Source organism: Carettochelys insculpta, chromosome 17 (genome assembly GCF_033958435.1).
Source record: "Carettochelys insculpta isolate YL-2023 chromosome 17, ASM3395843v1, whole genome shotgun sequence".
NCBI classification, from domain to species: Eukaryota; Metazoa; Chordata; order Testudines; family Carettochelyidae; genus Carettochelys; species Carettochelys insculpta.
The window spans coordinates 24,386,985-24,407,401 of record NC_134153.1 but is presented as its reverse complement, the minus strand read 5'-3'; the positions used below and the strand labels follow the sequence as shown (position 1 = coordinate 24,407,401).

The following is a 20,417-nucleotide window of genomic DNA, read 5'->3' as shown; positions in this document are numbered from 1 at the left end:
AACAAAAAAAGGGTGCTTATAAGAAGGAAATTTGAGAGAGCTGTCACCAGGATTAAATGCCTGCAGGGGGCTAATTAAAAACATCATATTAGAGGCTCTGATTAAATATATATCCCAGCTAAGAAAAGATAATAAGAGGAATGAAAAAATGCTTGAATAGCTAAAGAGCATTATAATGGAGATTGTTAGATGACAAGAAGACATATTTTAAAATGTGAAAGTTAGATCACAGTGAGGATAATTGGAATGGACAGAGATACAGCCTGTTAATTGTAGAAAGGCAAGCTAAAAGAGAATTTGAGAAGACATTTACTAAAGACTCAGAAATTACCAGTAAGAAATTTGTTTTAAGTACTTCAGAACCAGGAGTCTGCCACCCAGGCAGTGGGGCCACCAGATGACAAAGAGTTTTAAAGGCAAATGCAAGAAATACAGGGCCATTGCTGAGAAGTGAGATCATTTTTACCCGTAGGTCTTCACTGGAGAGGATGAGAAATACCCACATCAGAACCATTCTTTCAGGATGACAAGTCGGGAGTACTATCCCATGCTGATGCGTGAATAGAACAGGTTTTAATTTAAACAGTAATACATCACCAAGACCAGCTGGTATTCACCCAAGGGTTCTGAAAGAACTTAAGCATAAAACTGCAGAACTACTCTCTGTAATATGTAACCTATCACTGAAATCCATCTCTCTAGCAGATGCCTGTAGGGTAGGTAATGTAATAGTATTTTTTTAAGAAAAAAGGGAATTCAGAAGCGATCCTGGCAGTTACAGACTAGTAAACCTAACTTCAGTGCCAGCCAAACTGGTAAAAGCTGTAGTAAAGAAAAGATTTATCAGATACATATATAAACACTTTGTATAGGCAGAGAGCAATGGTGTGTACTAGGCCAGAAGGGGTTGACACCACACTGGGCAGCTGTCAGGCTGTTTGACAGCTAGTGTGGTGCCTTGGGGGAATGGGCAGGGGTAGGGCAGGAAGAAGTGGTGAGAGCAGGGGGCTTTCTGGAAGAGGTGGTGTAGGGACAGGGCCTTGGGGTGGAGCAGCAACCAAGAAAGTAGAAGTCAGTGCCTAGGGGGCGGGTAATCACACATTGCATGAAGTGCATTATTCTGGGTAATCCCATCTGTGCTGTTAGCCTTCTGCCCAGCATGGCAGATTTTCAGAAATGGTGGTGGTGTCCTGAATACTCAATGCCCTCACCCTTTCCTGCGCACCTGCCTACATCTCTGGGAGGGAGTTTGAGTGCTGGGTGTAGGCTCTTGGCTGGAGCAGGAGATTAGGAGGCAGGAGGGGCTGCAGACTCTGGGAGGGAGTTTGAGTGCAGGAGGGATGAGGGGTGGGGTGTTGGGTGCAGGTACTGGGATGCAGTTGGGGGATGGGTTCAGAAGAGCTTCAGGCTCTGGCAGGGAGTGTTGGTACAGGAGCAGGTAAGAGTACAGGGTCTGGGATGGAATTTGGGTGTTGACTCTGGTGTGGGCAGAGGGTGGGGATTCTGTGTGCAGGCTCTGAGAGGGAGTTAGGAGACTGGCAGGGGGAAGGGAGGCATTTGGGGGGAAGGACGTGGAGCATGAGGGGAGAGGGCGAAGGCTCTGGAGGGAGAGGGGCCCACAAGGAGGTGTGGGGTAGAGGGGGTGGGGGAGTGCCATGCTCACCTGGGCCACTCCCCTCTGGCAGTGGCTCCAGGTGTTCAGGGGTCTCTGTGCACACCTGCACCCCCAGGTGACTTAAAACGCCCCGCTATCCCTTGCCACCACAACCTGCAGCACAGCAAGGCTAGAGTGACTTCCTGCTGCTTGCTCCATGTAGCTGCTGGCATGTGCCTCCCTGTGGCCTGCGGGAGGAGGGCGGTGTCTGCATGCCATGCAGTGCTCTAGCGATGCATAGAGAGAGACACCCTCGGCCGGGGGATGCAGAGAGCAAGGAGTGTGGGCAACAGCAGTCCAGGAGCAACATGGACCAAAGTAACTTGCTATCTGTGCATCTGCCTGTGTTTTCACTCTGAGGCCTGTGCTTTAGGTATGTATGTTATGTGTGCTGGCTTCTCTTTATTCCCTCAGTTACTTTTCTTGGGGACATGGCTCTGAAACCCTTAGACTCCTCCCCCTTCAGCCAAACTCTCCTTACCGTGGCAACTCAGACAGTTTCTGTGTTCCCTCACTGTCATGGGATGTCGCTGCTCCTAACTTTCTGTTCTTTCCCAAAAAGCTCCAAAATGAGACCAACCTGAAAATAAATACATACAGTAGGGTCTCAGGTTCACGAATTCAAGTATTTGTGAACAGCTGCTTCCCAGGGCCCCAGGCAGGGAGTGCTGGCAGCTGCGGCTTCACGGGGGCTCTGAGCCCTTGTGTCCACAAAATTCAACATTTGTTAGGGTTCTCAACATGGAATCATCACAAATGTGGAGACCCTATTGTAGCTGTTTTTTGAAACTCATGCTTTCAATTATTTTACCAAAATGTTTACAAATGCAGCACCGAGGGAACAGTTGGTCTCAGATGACAGCTGAAAACTAAACTTGTATTAGAGTGGGGAGAAACATCTGGAGGTGGTCTGAGCCAGATTCCCCTGCTCTTATATGTTTGTGAAGTGAGAAGCTCTTTTAGACGTCTTCAGCAAGATGGTATTGCTGTGTATAAATTCCGTGTTACTGAAACCACAATTTGTCCCATATACTTATTTGCAATTGTACATAAGTCCTTAAGTCTCTGTGACACAAGATTTCCGATATTTTCTTTGCTCGAAGTTTAAGTAGACACTGGGATGAGCAAACTGAAAATATTTTATGAACCTTTCTGTGTTTCGCTGTTCACCACAGGTGGGCATCTTGGCTTGTCTGAGATCACTTGCTACCATCAGGTTTCCCATGTATTCAAGAAGAAGGAAGCGCGCAGGGTGATTGTACTTTGAAATGAAATCCCCCTACAATTCCTAACTCTGCTGGCACAGTAAATGAGACTGTTCCAAAGCCCTGGCATTTTGGTTATGATGCCTCAAGCCTCCAGAGCCATATTCTTCACAGTCCCATCAACATAAATGGAAATAACAAATATGCCTACCCTGCAAATAGGCATCCAGCACTAGCCTGTGCCTGCTGACTCAGGCTGGTGTGGCTTGAGCTGGGGGCCTGTTTAACTGCAGTGTTGGCATTTGAGTTTGGGACATCTAGGACCCTGAGAGGTGGGAGGGCCTCAGAGCTCAGACTGCAGCTCCAGCCCAAACATCCACACTGCAATTAAACAGTCCCTTATGCTGAGGTCCACATACCCTGAGATAGCTGACATAGGCCAGCCATGCTAACTGCAATGTTCACTGACCCAATCTCACAAAGTGAATTTTCAGTAGCATCACAGGGAGCAGAATTTGGCTCTTTATCAGTCTCTGACCCCAGCTGGTGTTTGTTACTCATTTTTTATAACTAATACAAGATTATTTGATGCATAAAAAAGAGGATTTAGTAATCATCATTAGCATTAAGCTCACATTGTTCATTTATTTCACTGTCGCTGAGATATAACTAAGCCTGGTTTATCCAGATGGAACACCTTAAATGAAAAAGATGGTTTGTTTTTTGGTTTTGATATCTTGTTTTCTGAAGCCTCAGACTGAAATATGAGCACAGACTTTGCTGGAATTTCATTGTCCAAGAGCCTGTTGGTGAAAGTTATCAAATGTTCCATATGCATTTCTCTTTGTTGCTAAAAATAGCTGGTATGAGCTCTGATGAGATGCTGGTGGTTTACAACAGAGAGTAACAGCACTGAAGTTTCAAGTGCTGGAGTGGGAGAAAAGAGCAGGAAGCTGGTTCACCCACAAAGAGTTGATTCTATTGATATTTCTCCTGTCTCCCTAATAATGAGGCTGTAATATTTAATAGCACATAGTCACATCATACAGTCTTGCCTTTAAAAAATGGCAGTAGAGCTGTGCGAACATTGATTTTCCATTTTATGGGTGATTCAGAAATTTCAGAAATGGATTCTGTTCCAAAGTGAAACAAAAATTAAAAGTTGATGTTTTCCATAAAATGAAATTCAGAAAACAACAGTTTTGTTTGAGGTTGGTCAAAATGGTTAGTTTTGAAAAATCTGGAGCTTGTCTTCAGAATTCCATGTTCTAAAAATTTGTATTACAACATTTTTGAAACGTAAATGAAAAATGGGTTTAAAAAAAGAAAGCAAATGATTCCTTTCAACCTTATTGGAATTTTTTCAACCAGCTCTAAATTCTCTTCATGAACTGAAATGGGGAAAATCTGAGAAGGTGCCGGATCTCTGAGGTATACTTTATAATGCCCCAAAAGATAGTCAGAGGTTCATTCTGGCCCAGACTGAGGTTCATTATTACGCTCAAAACCAACAAAGAGAGCCTCATCTTCCAAATAATTCCTGTCCACAGGAGAAAACTGCTTTTGCCTCAGTAGACACTATGGCTATGTCTACATGAGGGGGTTTTGTCACCAAAACCCGCAGAGCATCTGCACCCAAAATGGGTTTTGTTGACAGTCTGTTGATAAACCTCAGCACTTCTGCCAACAGTGTTCTGCCTTTCTGTGATGAGGAAGAACACCTTTGACCAAAAAGCCATGTGGAAGCTCTGGTGGCCTTCTGTTGACAGACATGGCTTCCGATTCACCAGGCAGCCCTGTTTGTTGAGCTTCCATGTGGCCATTCTGTCAGGAGAGCAGCCGGGCAGTCTGACGGCTCAGAGTCAACAGAGTGATTGCTTTTTCAATCCACTTTTGTGTGTGGACATGATCTGTTGACAGAAGTTTTCCCAGAAGATCTCTTCAGACATTAACTTCTGTTGATAGGTTGCTGTAGTGTAGACACAGCCAGTATGTTTTATTTTCCTTTAGTCAGGAGGGGAAAAATGACAGCCTTGTTTCTTCAGGATGAAAACTCAAATTTCTGAATTTGAAACCATCACTGAAAATTTAATATCTATTGGTCAGCTTTATGTGTTTTACAAACTATATTATAGAGATATGCAAGGATCATCCCCCATTTCCTCTGGGAGAAAACATGGCAGCACACAACAACATTGCCCAGCATTCTGGGACAAGATCTGAAGAAGAAAATCATCTATTTGTTCACTGTTCTTCTGGCTATTGGATCCCCTTGAAATGCTCAGCATCTCAATAACTCGTACATGGAAGGTTAAAGGATACTTTGTTATGGAAGTCTGATCTTCTGTTTATTTGCTGTATAACCATTATTATCCTGGTGACCTGAAGTTCCTGTCAGAGGTTTATGACCACATCACCTTAATTTCTAGCATGGGCTCGTAACTCTCCAGTTATGACCCAAAATATTCCATTATTACATCCCACAGGCAATTATGCATTTGGGATCTCGGCTAAAGCTTGATCAGCTGAATAATCAACCTTCATTTATTTGACTGATAAACAATTATTCATCTTGCATTAACAGTGGTTCCTTGAAATGTGTTGGCTGTATGTAGTTCTTTGCTGGTGTATGTGTGATGAAGGCACTCAAGTTTGAATTGATTTGGTCAGCCATGTCTTTTGGGGTTATGCTGGTACCCTGAGTGTTTTCATGCCTCCATCTGAGGCAAAAAGGGTGGGGCCAGCCAACATCAACTGCCCCTCCCTACTTTTGCCAATACAGAATCTAGGTGTTCTCACACTCAGTAGTATGGGGTTATGGGGATGGGGCATGAGGTATGGAATATATATAGAAAATGTATCTTGGAGAGTAGCGCTTACAAGCCATGTCTACACGTGCACGCTATTTCGAAGTAGCGGCGCCAACTTCGAAATAGCGCCCGTCATGGCTACACATGTTGGGCGCTATTTCGAAGTTGAAATCGATGTTAGGCGGTGAGACGTCGAAGTCGCTAACCCCATGAGGGGATGGGAATAGTGCCCTACTTCGACGTTCAACGTCGAAGTAGGGAACGTGTAGACGATCCGCGTCCCGCAACTTCGAAATAGGGGGGTCCTCCATGGCGGCCATCAGCTGGGGGGTTGAGAGACGCTCTCTCTCCAGCCCTTGCGGAGCTCTATGGTCACCGTGTGCAGCAGCCCTTAGCCCAGGGCTTCTGGCTGCTGCTGCGGCAGCTGGGGATCCATGCTGCATGCACAGGGTCTGCAACTAGTTGTCGGCTCTGTGTATCTTGCTCTGTTTAGTGAAAGTGTGTCTGGGAGGGGCCCTTTAAGGGAGCGACTTGTTGTTGAGTCCGCCCTGTGACCCTGTCTGCAGCTGTGCCTGGCACCCTTATTTCGATGTGTGCTACTTTGGCGTGTAGACATTCCCTCGCAGGACCTATTTCGATGCGGTGCTGCGCAACGTCGATGTTGAACATCGACGTTGCCAGCCCTGGAGGACGTGTAGACATTATTCATCGAAATAGCCTATTTTGATGTCGCCACATCGAAATAGGCTACTTCGATGTAGGGTTCACGTGTAGACGTAGCCACAGTGAGGTAATCATTTCTTCTTCACTGAGTGCTTGTCCATAAATATTCTACTGTTGGTGTCTCATAAATAGTGACCTACATTATAGGGTGGGTGTGAGGCGTCTACATAAAGAGATGGCAGAAAAGCCTAAGAAAATTAGTGCCAGATGTTGACACATCCACTGTTGAATAATGCTGCATAAACATACATAATGAACTCCAAATAACTGCCTGACAAATATCTAGTATGAAGTCTGTATATAAGCCAAGCTGGGTATGGTAGTATATGTTCCACCAGAAGCCCTGTCATTACGTTGGCAGAAGGATCCTGTGAAAGTATGCAAGGGATTGCTCTGCTCCCCTCTGTTACCTTCAAAAACACTAGTGACAGATGCTTCCATACCAGGCAGGCAGCCCATTTGGATGGTCTTCAAACAGAGTTCCTCAACCCCACAGGAACATTCAGAAGATTGGTTAAAGCTTCAGCAGCTGAGAAAAAAACAAAAAAATCGGTCACATAAGAAGTGTTCTTGTTTTTTTCTGATAGTAAAGTGGTCCATGGACAGATGACCTAGTTTGTATGATGTTATTGTTTACCAGCCACTTGTGGTTGCTTGAAATTTGCCTCCTGTGGTGTTCTGGCAGCAGATGTGTAATTTGGGCAGATGTTCCATTCCCACAGTAAGTTCATGGAAGATACAAAAACCCCACAGGCATACAGGCTCCTGAAATAGAGGGGTGGCCCTTGCTTATATAAAACACAACTGAAATATCGTCTCCCAGGATTTGGATGGTTGCTGTTTCTTGCTCTGTGCGTGCTTGACATATGGCTTTTAGTTCCCAGTCATTTATGTGGAGTCTTACTTCCTGTAGGGCACCGTCATGGAGTTTAGAATGTCTTGTATGAATGCCGTCTTTTGGGATGGAGTCAGTGTTGACTTGTCTGTCTATTTTTAGGCTGCAAACTAATGCAGATCCATTGAAAGATGTTTAAATGGTGATATAGCCATCCACATATTACAAACTTCTGGACTTCTTGTTCCTTTAGATCAGCTGCCGCAACTGCTCAGCATTATGTGGACAATCTTTGTGTGTCAGGAGGCCAAGTGGTAGCATTCTGTACTGGTAATGGACGTTGCCCACCTCAAACCTCAGGTTCTGTGGTCAGAGCCAATTGCTCTATAAAAGTAAGGATCCTGGAAGCCAGGAGCTGTGAACCAGTCCTTTGGGTCTAGGGTTAGGATTTGGAAGGCCAGAGTCACATCCTGAATGTGCGCTTGAGGTGAAAGTGTTCAGTTGTCTCAAGTCCAAAACAGGGCATCAGCCACCTTTCTTTTTGAATAAATAGAGTAAAACCCTTTCCCTGTGATCTTAATGTACTGTGTTTACTAGGAAGGTGAGTGGCATGATGGAGTATCTCACTTCTGCTAGTCCCAGGATGTAGTGTTCTGTAGTGATGGTACTGCAAGCCCCATGAAAATGATAAACATGATGGGATATAACTGGGGGAGCTGAAATTTACACCCTTCTCTTGATTAAGGAGTCTAGCCTACCTTAATCATGACGAAGGCTGACAAGCACATCTGAGCTACGTCTACGTTAGAGTGCTACTTCGAAAAAGTGTCTTTCGAAAGAGAGACATTGAAAGATGCTCCTTCAACGCATAGCATCTACACACGGGTTGGGGCTGGTGCTGTCGACAAGCAACATCAAAAGAGCCATGCAGAACTTCAACGGGCCACCCCGGATGTGGAAAGAGAGCATCTATGCTTACCAGTGACCCATTTCAAAAGAAGTGACAAGGAAAGACTGCGGACAGGGTCGCAGGGCAGACAAGCCCTGCTGGGGTCACAGCAAGCCACTCCTTTAAAGCGCCCCTACCAAACATACTCGGCCTGCAGAGGTGCCACAAACCCCGCATACACAGTGCCCACAGGAATGGACACGGACCAGCCGCAGCTTGACACCTTACTGGCTGCCACCAGTGGAGCGGGTGCCTCACTAACTGCAGCACTGGTGGCCGCCCAGCAGTTCCTGGCAGGGGATCCTCCCCCCAGGGGCAGAAGGGGATGCCCCAGGCCATTGGGCCCTGTTGTCCCCCACCGTGTACTCCGCTAGCTCTGGAGCCACCCCACTAGCTCCAAGTGGTGGGAGTAACTGGCCCTGGGGGAGTGGGATGATGACTGATGGGTCTGGAATTTCCGGATGCGGCAGCAGACCTTCCTTGACCTCTGCCAATGGCTGACCCCAACCCTGAGACACCAGGACACCCAGATGCGGTGAGCCTTCCCCATCGAGAAGAGGGTTGCAATAGCTATCTGGAAGCTGGCCACTCCAGACATCTACACTGGGGGCCTGGATGCAGCCCTTGTGGGCTTTGGTGCACTGGGGTTCCTGAACTGCTTTGGGGCCCTCAACGGGACCCACATACCCATCCACACCTTGGAGCACAGTGGAGGACAATACTTAAAAAGGAAGAGCTACCATTCAGTGGTCCTACAGGCCATGCTGGACAGCTGGGGCCAGTTCCAGGACATCTCTGTGGGCTGGCCCAGCTGCACCCATGACATGTAGGTCTTCTGCAACTTGGGCCTGCGCTGCCAGCTAGACGCAGGGACCTATACCCACAGAGGGAGGTCCCGCTGGGGAACACCATCGTGACCGTCTGCCTGGTGGCCGATGCTGCATACCCACTCCAGCCCTGGCTCATGTGGTCCTATATGGGCCATCTCACCCCCAGTCAGGAGAGCTTCAATGGCCAGATCAACCATGCCCGCCAGGTGGTTGAGTGCACCTTAGGCAGCTTGAAGGGGCTGTGGCGCTGCCTCCTTGCCTGCCTGGACATGGGTATCCTCAGTGTCCCCAGGTGGTGGGCATCTAGTGCACTCTACATAATATTGTGGAGAGTAAGGGGGAAGCCTTTGTTTGGGGATGGGTGGATGAGGCTGGCACAGGCTACCCACAGCCACTAGGCCCACCGTGGCCGTGTCTACATGTGCCCCAAACTTCAAAATGGCCATGCAAATGGCCATTTCGAAGTTTACTAATGAAGTGCTGAAATGCATATTCAGCGCCTCATTAGCATGTGGGCGGCAGCAGCACTTCGAAATTGACGCGCCTCGCCGCCGCGCGTCTCGTCCAGAAGGGGCTCCTTTTCGAAAGGACCCCGCCTACTTCGAAGTCCCCTTATTCTCATCAGCTCATGGGAATAAGGGGACTTCAAAGTAGGCGGGGTCCTTTCAAAAAGGAGCCCCGTCTGGACGAGACGCGCTTCGGCGAGGCACGTCAATTTCGAAGTGCTGCTGCCGCCCGCATGTTAATGAGGCGCTGAATATGCATTTCAGCGCTTCATTAGTAAACTTTGAAATGGCCATTTGCGTGGCCATTTCGAAGTTTGGGGCACGTGTAGACGTAGCCCATGAGTGCTGGAGCCCCAGTGAGTGCTGTCCCAGCCAGTCCCGGTAGGCCTCCTGTATGCGCCCCCACCAATCACATAGCACACAGAGGTTTGGGAAAAATAAAAGTGTATTTAAAACTGTGTCTAGAATGTATTTGTCAATGGAACAGCAGGGCTAACTATGTACAGGAGTGGGGGATTACTATTTAGAGAGAGAGAGAGTGAGGGAGGGGGACCTAGGTGGCCCAGGTGGTGGGCCATCACTCTGGGGGAGGGGTGGAGGGCTGTGACCCCCATTGGCTTCAGGTCCCATGCCCCACCTCATCCGGGGTCCCAGGGGGAAGTATGGGGAGGTATAGCCAGGGATCGGGCTCAGGCTGGTGGTCAGGCCCAGCAGGCTCCTCTCTCAGAGGGCTGGCAGATGGGATCATGATAGGAGGGGCAGCGGAGGGGAGGGCTCAGTGAGAGGAGGCCCAGTGCCAGGCAGCCTCCCCCTTCTCGAAACGGAGGCACTGCTCTGCCAGTTCCACCAGGCACCGGAAGGAGGTGGTGATGTGGGGGTCCTTGGCCGGCCACCACTGGCTCCGACAGGAGCGGGCCCCTTCCTGGTGCTGGTGGTGCCTCTGGGCAGTCGCTGTCCCTCATCTCCAGGGGGACTGTCCAGGACCATGGATGTGGTGAGACTTTCCTGGCTCTCTGATGGCACACATGTGGAAACATGGGGGAAGGGAGAAAAAGGCTGTGAGTACCGACCTCTGCCCCATGGCCCATGCTCCCTGTCCCCCGCCCCATGGGCAGCAGGTTCCTGTCCCCTGTCCATGGGTGTGGTGGCCCTGTGGGTGGCCCCTTTGTGTGGTCCACTCCCCCACCCCTCCCAGGGCACGGTGCTGTCCATGGGAGTGGGTGCTGACGGACACAGGAGGCCATGCTGCCATCCTGGGTCCATAGTCTGGGTGGTCTGGGGTCTGATGGGGGTGTGGAGGGACCCTGGTCATATATGGTGCACCCACCCCATGACCCGGGGGTGTGTGCCCTAGGGAGGTACATACCTGAGGGTCCACCACCAAGGTTGGGGGACACCCACTGGGCAGATGCCCAGCTGGAGGTGAGGGAGGGGAGGTTGATGACCAGCTCCCCCTCCTCACTGGACTATTCCACGGCCTCAGTGCCTGGCTCCAGCCCTGGTGGTGCAGGGCTGGGCGATGGTCCCGGCTCCTGCTCCTCCTCCTTGACCTACTGGGGTTTCTCAGCCATGGTGTCAAGGATGGCTGGGAGGAGGAGGTGTCTCGGGGGTCCAGGATAACCCTGAGCTCCTGATAAAAGGGCAAGCAGCAGGGGTGGCCCCCAAGTGGCTGGCCAAGTCCCGAGCCCGGTTGTAAGCCTGCTGCAACTCCTTCACCTTACTGCTGACATGGTCAAGAATGCAGGTGGGGTGACCCTGGGTGGTCAGGCCCTCGGCCAGCCGGGTGAAGGAGGCCTCTTTCTGCTGCTTGCTCCCTATAACCCAGAGCACCTCCTCCTCGCTACAGACCCCCAGCAGGTCCCAGAGCTTGGCCTCGCTCCAGGAGGTGCCACACTTCTTTCTCCCGTGGCTGGACCCTTGTGAGCCCTGGGGTTGGTTGGAGAGGAAGCACTGGGACTACTCTGGTGCCTGGCTGCTCTCCATCACCAGTGAGGGGCTGCTGGGGGTTGCTCTGAGGCGTGCAGGGGCACCATGTTTGATGGCTGCTGCCTGCATGCTCTCAGCTTCCTGCCATAGGGTTTCCTGGTCCATGCGGCTTTAAGAGCCTCGGTGCACACAGACCATAGAGCCCTGCAGGAGCTGGGCAGCCCATCTCTGCAATCCCAGCTTATTGCCGCCATGGTGGACCCTGCTTTTTTGAAGTAGGAGGACACGGAGTGTCTACACACATCGTTTTTCCACGTTAGATATGAAGAAAGGCCCTATTCCTATTTTCTGGCTGGGATAGCAGTTTTGACGTCTGCGGCGCCTAATGTCAATTTCAACTTTGAAGTAGCATGCAGTGTGTGTAGACACGAGGCGCACTACTTCAAAGTGGTACCTACTCTTTCGAAGTAGCTGGCTAGTGTAGATGTGTCTAGGGTGGTAGATCCAGATGACTCCCTTTAGGGAAATCTGACACTGTCTAAGCAGTTCATGTGTCATATTCTTGATCACCTCTGCTGTGGTTGAAGTTTCAAGTGCTTTCATGATCATTCCCCCAAGGATCTCATAGTGGTTGTGAGGTCTTTGGAGAGTGTAAGTTCTCATCTATTTTAATACTGAAGAGTTCATAACCCTTGAATGGGCAACCTTCATGGGTTATTTAAACTTCTTTAGGGGGTCCCTGAAGGGTGAACCCAGAAGGATTTGTTATAGAAACTGAGTTCACAATAGATCAAGTGGCTGTATCCACAGCAGCAAGAGGTGCTTGGAGGAATGCATGTGCTTCAAGCTGATTTGCAACCATAAGTAACTTAATTTCTTCTTTGGAAATCTAACTGAAGATTTAGGACGATCCTGTGATTGGGATTTTTTATTGGAGTCAGGAACAGTCTACTCAGTAGGTAGAGTAGCAGATTGAGTTGGGTGTAAATGTTTCTTTAGAAGTTGGGATTAAACTGCTATATCTACTTGTTTGGTGTGGTAAAATGTAATCTAGCATAATGAGTGGGCATCCAAAGAGGCTTGATACCAGGGAGAGTAGTGTCTCTCTTTGTGCTTCTACAGCTGCAGCGGGGCACCTTGCGTGGCTTCACTCTGCAGTGTCTTTTACCAGATTATTCTCTCTTCATTCATAATCCACTGGTAATTACATTCTCCTCCTAAGGTCTCATTTATTGATGCGCGAAATCGGGTCCTCCAGAATTCAACCCCAGTTGTCACTCTTTTCCTTCAGGCAGGGGGTTCTCTGCCATTTTCCTCAGACCTTGTTCACAGTCTCTCTGGCTTTCCCTGGCTGGAGCTCAGCATTCTTCAGCCCTCTGGCCTCCAGACCAGGTAGTCTCAGGCCAATGTGGCTGAAGCTCAGCCCTCTGGTTCCAACTTCCAGTCCCAAATCTTCTCTGTGAGCGTCTCTAGCATGACCCTCCTGCTTACTTCAGCTCCCTTGATCTCAGGATCTTTCCAGCAGTAGCCTTTCATACTCTGCAAAGTGCATTACAATTTTCTAGGGTTACCATATTTGAAGGTTCAAACAAGCTGACCCCCCAAGACGGAATGTATCAGTATCTACCAACTCATATTGTAGTAATGTACTATATATACTATAGGAATAGGAAATACATGTATAAGAAATAATGCAAACCCAACCTGATTTTCTTCTTTGACAGGTTTGCTGGCCTAGTGGATAGAGAAGCAGAAGCAAGATCTTAAATTTTCTTGGGCTTTTGACAGTTCCACATTAGTCTTGTAAGCAAACCATGGAAGTGTAGTCTAGATGTGATTACTAAAATGTAGATGGACAACTGGTTGACAGGCCATAGTCAAAGAGTAATTACAAATGGTTAGCTGTCAGACTGTTAGGGTGTATCTAGTAGATTCCTGCTGGGGTCAGAGCAAGATCTGGTAATATTCATTATTTTCATTAATTACTTGGCTAATGGAGAGCAAAGACAGCTTATAAAATTTGCAGATGACACCAAGCTGGGAGAGGTTGCAAATAGTTTGGAGAATAGGAGTAGAATTCGAAATAATCTTGACAACTTGGAGAATTGGTCTGAAATTAACAAGGTGAAATTCAATAAAGATAAGAGCAAAATACATCACTTAGGGAGGAAAAATCAATGCATAACTACAAAATGGTAAATAACTGGCTAGTTGGTAGTACTGCTGAAAAGGGGTTACTGCAGATCACAAACTGAATGTGGGTGTAAATGTAAAGCAGCTGCAAATAAGGGATCATTACAATAACATCCTGGGGTGGGTGTCTTAACAGGAGTGTTGTATATGTAGTACCTAGAGGCACTGAGACCTCATCTGGGGTGAGTGAAGTTTCTGCTCTACAGCTTGGGCTGAGAGCCAGCTGGTCTTTAGCTCATGTGGTTGAGTGCAGGGCTTTAGACCCTCTGCGTTCAGGTTCTATCCCTAGGGCTGGAAACCCGTGTCTGTCAGTGTTTTATATATACAAGGCATGGAAGGTAATTGTCCTATTCTTCTGGGTACTGGTGAGGCCTCCGCAAGACTATTGCATCCAGTTCTGGGTACCACAGTCTAGAAAAGATGTAGACGCATTGGAGAGAGTCTAGTGGAGAGCAGCAAAACTGATGATGCTTTTATAAAAGTTGGCCTATGAGGAAGATGAAAGAACTCAGCATATTTAGCCTTGAGAAAAGATGTTTGAGGGAGGAACTGAATAACAGTCCTGGAATATGTTAAGGGTTCTTATAAAGGGGACAGCTGATCCACATTCACTGAAGAAGTAATGGACATAATGTGCAATAAGGGAGATTTAGGAGTGATATTAGGAAAAACCTTTCTAACTCTAAAGGCAGTGAAGCTCTGAAGCCAGCTACCAAAGTAGGCTGTGGAATCCCCGCATTTAAAAATTTGTTAGAACAGGGTAGACAAACACCCATCAGGAGTGTTCTAGGTTTAATTGATCCTGGTAAGACATGTTTGGCTGGATTCAGTTACTTTTTAAGATCCCTTCCAGCCCATAATTTCTATCATTCTATGAATACTTTCAGAAAACTATTCTGAATTATAGGTTGCTGTGGTGGATATTGGTTCGAATTCCCTTATCAGTTGCCACATACATAATAGTCTGTCCATTCCATTTCATAAAAGGATGCTTTTGTGACTAACGCAGAACTGACCTGGACTCCCCTGATTTGCCATGTAAGTTTGGGCATGTCACTTGATCTGTTGCCTCAGTTCCTCCATCTTCACTATGAAGGTACTAATTCCTACTTCATCAGGAGTTGAGAGGCTTAGGAAGAATTTTCAAATTTGGCTGTCAAAAGATAAATACTTGAACACATTGCCTGTTTTTTTAGAGGCACTGAATACTTCTGGGTTCAGCTGAATACCACTAGAGCTACAGGTGTAGAACTCACAAGTATTTGGTAAGCTAGGTGCATTAACAAGGAATTAGAGGCCTAACTTTAGGCACACTAGTTTCTACCCAATAAATGAGTGCTTGTATTGGACTTTGAGATCCTTGGACCCAAAGCTTTGTAGAAAGGCAGAGTGGTGGTGGTAACTCTTGTAATGCCTCCATTTCTCTTTCTGAATCCAGGTAATGCTACTTTCGCTGCCTCACTCTTTTAAAGAGTCACATCTTATCTCCTCACACACAAGTAGGGCACAGACCCTTCCAGCCTCTAAAATCATTACTGTCTTCACTGCCTTTCCAAAAGCACTCCTCTAACCTTCACAAGCTACCGTGGATTTACTGTTTTACCACATCTTCAGCTATTAGCTTTTCTTTCACAGCTTGTTCACAACATTTCTGAATTCCTTATGCTCCCTTTCCTTTCAGTTCCTACAGCCAAACTAGTGAGCAGCAGTCTGATCAAACCTTGCCATGGTAATAATGAAAGCTTTTTAGGGATTGCTTTTCTGTTCTTCAGAAATGGTTCAACATCCATAGAGCCTTTATACTGTGGAAACAGATGAGCTTAATGCCAGCAGTGTGTCATTCCTGTAGCCTGTATAATTTTTTCCCCCCTGGATGTTCTAGCAATAATTTTGCTTATTTATAGAGCAATGATCGTAAGGGAAGATATGGAGTCTGGTTAAGCGTTCTCTCTTGCATGGATATGTAGGCGGGTCCCACTAGGGGCCAGGTGGCTAGGTACCTAGGGTCCTGAGGTATAGGACTTCAGCCTGCTTGCTAGTGGCTGTAGATTAAGTTTGGGGAATGGCCTTGAGAGTCTAATTTTCCTCAGGATTCTCCCCTAGCCTTGCACCTGAGGGGTGGAGGAGGATTTGGAGGCTGTGTCCTCCAGCGGCCGACCCAGGGGCAGCTCTGGTTCAGGCCCTGCGGGAATCAAAGCCAGCTTCTGCCTCTTTGCTGGTCAGCCCTGAACTTGACTAGCTTCCCTCCTTTTATCCACCCTCCAAGCCTGACACTGGCTGCAGGTGAAATGTGGTGGGGCTGATTTGGCAGACAGGCTCTGTTTAGCCCCTGCCCTGCCATGCTTTCCTCTCACTCCCTTACAGGATACTTATTCCTGTGCATAGTCCCAGTGAAGTTAATGGAGCGATTCCAGACTATGTTAAAACTTCTTTGAGCACATTTCTATTTTTGATGGAATCACTCCCAGCTCCATTCAGTGTTTCATTAAGGAGGGGATCACTCCCAGTATCTCCGTCCCCAGGAGTTGGCAGATGCCTCCCCGCCAGCCAGATTTTCTCACTGAATGTTGATATTCAAATGTTGAGGGAAATTATTACCAGCAGATTAATTATCATTGCATTAGGCTCCCAGCAGGCTTTGTTGTGGGGTGTGATGAAAAGACCCATAGGGAGAAATGGCTCCTATCTTAGAGAGCTTACAGTTTATTTTCAGACAAGACTTGACAGTTGAATGTGAGAAACATTGTGAGGGAAGAAGAAACAAAGGCTGGGGTAACAGTAACTGTAATACTGTGCAGCCACATTGGCCATCTACATGAACAAGTCAGTGGCCCTTTTTGTTTTGATAGTGTATAGACTAGCATGGCTTACTCTCTGTTACTGGCCCAAAATTGTTTGCAACAGTGGGCTTTTGTTTGATTATTTTGCCCCGACCTAATCATTGTTGCTTGGTTGATTTCTTGTAGGTGTCAGGGCAGAGGTGGGTTGTGAGGAAGTGTATTTGCTTAAAAGGACAATACAAACCAGCATTCATTTGGCACTTTAAAGGCTAACAAAAAATTCATTAGATGATGAGCTTTCATGGGACAGATCCACTTCCTCAGATCTATAGCACTTCCAGTACAAGACAGCTGTGGGAGAAAGAGATAAATGGACATTTAAGGCTGATTCATGGCAGATGAAAGTCATCAGAGACCAACAGATAATGGACAAGAAGTAGGAAGGACAGAGTTGTTAAGAGCTTTGATGCAGAGGACAAAAAGTTTGAACTTGATGTGGTGAGAAATGGGGCAATGACATGGTCTGGCTGCTGGGAAAAGAGGATGATCCTAGTAGCTGTATTGTGCCTGAGCTTGGCACAATATAGCTGTGTCTACACGTGCACGCTACTTCGAAGTAGGGGCACTAACTTCGAAATAGCGCCCGTCGCGGCTACACGCGTCGGGAGCTATTTTGAAGTTAACTTCGACGTTAGGCGGCGAGACGTCGAAGTCGCTAACCCCATGAGGGGATCGGAATAGCGCCCTACTTCAACGTTCAACGTCGAAGTAGGGCCCGTGTAGACGATCCGCGTCCCGCAACGTCAAAATTGTGGGGTCCTCCATGGCAGCCATCAGCTGGGGGGTTGAGAGACGCTGTCTCTCCAGCCCGTGTGGGGCTCTATGGTCACCGTGGGCAGCAGCCCTTAGCCCAGGGCTTCTGGCTGCTGCTGCGGCAGCTGGGGATCCATGCTGCAGGCACAGGGTCTGCAACCAGTTGTCGGCTCTGTGGATCTTGTGTTGTTTAGTGCAACTGTGTCTGGGAGGGGCCCTTTAAGGGAGCGGCTTGCTGTTGAGTCCGCCCTGTGACTCTGTCTGCAGCTGTGCCTGGCACCCTTATTTCGATGTGTGCTACTTTGGCGTGTAGACGTACCCTCGCAGCGCCTATTTCGATGTGGTGCCGTGCAACGTCGAAGTTGAACATTGACGTTGCCAGCCCTGGAGGACGTGTAGACGTTATTCATCGAAATAGCCTATTTCGATGTTGCTACATCGAAATAAGCTATTTCGATGTTGGCTTCACGTGTAGACGTAGCCTATGTGTGTCAGAGAGACAAGATAGGCAGAGAATGTAGTAAAATCAAAACAGAAAATAAGGCAGCAGATCAGAGACTTTGCTTTAGGGACAGAAGAAATAATCAGATTTTAGAAATGTTACAGAAGGTAAGACATAGTTGGAACTGGATGTTGTCTGGTTGCGCTAGGCAAAAGAGGAAGGGGTCAGATATGCTCTAAGTTACAGGTCTTTTTGACAAGGAAGCTGATGATATCAGTGGGGCATAGGCTAGAGTAGGGAAAAATGTTGGAAAAAGATGTGCAAATTGCACACTGCAATTTGTGTATCTTTTTCTGCTGGGGGAGGCTTTTCCTGAAATTTGGCCCATGTACATGGTGCCAAATTTTGAAAAATCCTCTGTCCGGCCATCTTGTAGAATGAGGTTTACAGGGATGGGGACAGAACTCATCTGCTTTTCCAGAAGTGGTGTTGGACACAGCAGACTTTTCCAGAAAACCTCCTGTATCTGGGAAGAGGTCTGTAGTCTAGCCATAGCCTGGGAGACAAACAGATGGAAGGGAGGGAATGGGAGGAAAGATATGGCAGGGAGCAGACAAACATAAGGGTATGAAATGATTTGCTGACCAACCTTTATATGCTCTAATATTTTACAATGAGGACAATGACATTGACCATACTGCTAGAAAGGAAAAATATAATTTGGTGGTTGAATTGCAAATAAAGTCCCCATCTCATTGACTCTAGATACCATCCTCCTACAGGTCAAATCATTAGTATGATTAAAGTATCACAGTTCTTGATTGGCTTGGTGCAGCTGGTTCTTGTGGTTTGATGGTGAATCTGAAAAGCAAGGTTTAGCAGTCCTTTGAAGGCATGTCTTTGGGTTCTTTGTTTGAAATGCAGCTGGGGGCGTCCGGGTGGTCTTTTGCCAGAGGCTAGCTCACCATACAGGATGTCTTTTGGAATCCTTCCATCATTCATCCTGTGGACGTGGCCAAGCCAGCGGAGTCGACGCTGCCTGAGGAGGGTGTGCATGGTTGGGATTCCAGCTTGCTTGAGGACGGCAGTATTGGTCACTCTGTCCTTCCATGATATTCCAAGGATGCGCCTGAGGCAGCACAAGTGGAAGACATTCAGCCTCTTTTCCTGGCGGGCATACAGGGTCCAAGTCTCACTGCCATAAAGGAGGGTGCTGAGGATGCAGGCTCTGTAGACTTGCATTTTGGTGTGAGTGTACAGCTTGTTGTTATTCCACACTCTCTTGCTGAGTCTGGACAGAGTTGTGGCCATTTTTCCGATCCTCCTATTTAGCTCAGTGTCCAATGACAGGGTGTCAGTGATGGTGGACCCAAGGTAAACGAACTCGTGGATGACCTCTAACGTATAGTTGTCAATGCTGATTGATGGGGATTCAGCAACAACATCCTGACCTAGTACGTTTGTCTTCTTTAGGCTGATGGTAAGCCCAAAGTCCTTGCACGCTTTGGAGAACTGATCCAGCAGTTTTTTCATTTATTTAAATGAAAGTTGAGATTTTCCTGCTGTCACGTGAAGGTAGGAGCTCGGATTTCAAAACAAACAACAAACATCGGGAGATATATGATAATAGTGTGTGTTAGCAACACTGCAATAAAGCACCTTACAAACTGGGAAGACAGGAAGACTGACTGAGGATAGCCTGGAGAGGGGATAAGAGAAAAGAAGAATTGGCTGGGCAGAGCAGAAAGCAGAGGAATAAATGAGAAAGGGCAATGAAGGAGGGGAGGGGAGATGTTGCTTCTCAAAGAGCGGAGATAATAAAGGCTAAAGGGTCACTGTTCTGAGGCTAAAGGAAGAGGCTGAAAGTCAGACAAGAGAAAGAGAAGGAAAGGGAAAACAAAGCCCTTGCTATTTATTCCCAGGGTCCTATTTTACCGCGTTTCCCTTTGAAATTTCACTGCCCATAAATTTTTGGGGAAAGGCACCGGATGGCATAGTTGCTGGGAGGGTTTATGCATGGGCTTATTGCTTCATGCTGTTTGGCTAGATGTGTGGGGAGCTGCCAGCACAGAAAGTAAATTCCCTTCTACTGAAATTTCAGTCCCTAACTCAAGACAGAGGGGAAGCTAGAAGTTGTCAGTTTTAAAAATAATTGTTCCCAAAATGAAGGCGGGGGGGCGGGAATCTTGGAAAAGAAATCTAAAGGGAAGTGATTGGTGCCAGATGGTCTGTCTGCAGTTAGTCCAAAGAAACTGCTGCATCTCTTTTCCCCAAACCCACCAGCACTGACAGAGACCATCATAAGGCAGGAGAAAAAGCAACGTGTCTTTGCTGATGTTCTGGGCTTTTTGGACAGTAGATAAAAATCACAGAGGACAGTAGCCACTCAGTATTTTGGAACTAAGAACCAGAGATGTCTCCGGCAACTAGTTGCTTCCCGTGATTGCTCTTTTCTTTTTCGTCTCTTCCTCATCTGAGCAATTCTGACATGTCTGGAGTAGACTGGTATATTACTACTAATCTATGATGTTTTGTGCCCTGACTGTTAAGTTAGGTTAACCTAATACATGATATGGATGCAGCTAAATCAATGGAACAATTCTTCTGTCAACCTTGCTCCCAACTCTTGAAGAGGTGGATTAACTATATTGACAGAAACCCCTTCCATCAATAGCTGTGTTGCTGTAGCATAGACTTACCCTTTGGGTTCGTCTACAGGGGCACACTCAAGAAAGTTAATCTTAATTAACT

At 47.3% G+C, this 20,417-nt stretch overlaps 1 protein-coding gene across 2 annotated transcripts in view; it reads right to left on the bottom strand.

Annotated features, from left to right (window-relative positions):
* The window catches only part of ASIP (agouti signaling protein), a 112,769-nt gene that overhangs the window by 73,917 nt on the left and 18,435 nt on the right, over positions 1–20,417 (bottom strand). The window contains exon 1 of one of the 2 annotated variants that reach the window (XM_075011826.1): positions 2,136–2,217. The exons of the other annotated variant lie outside the window; for it this stretch is intronic. The gene's annotated coding sequence lies outside the window, so the exon portion shown is untranslated. Of the gene's footprint in view, positions 1–2,135; positions 2,218–20,417 lie in introns of those variants that run through there. 2 annotated transcript variants of the gene reach the window in all.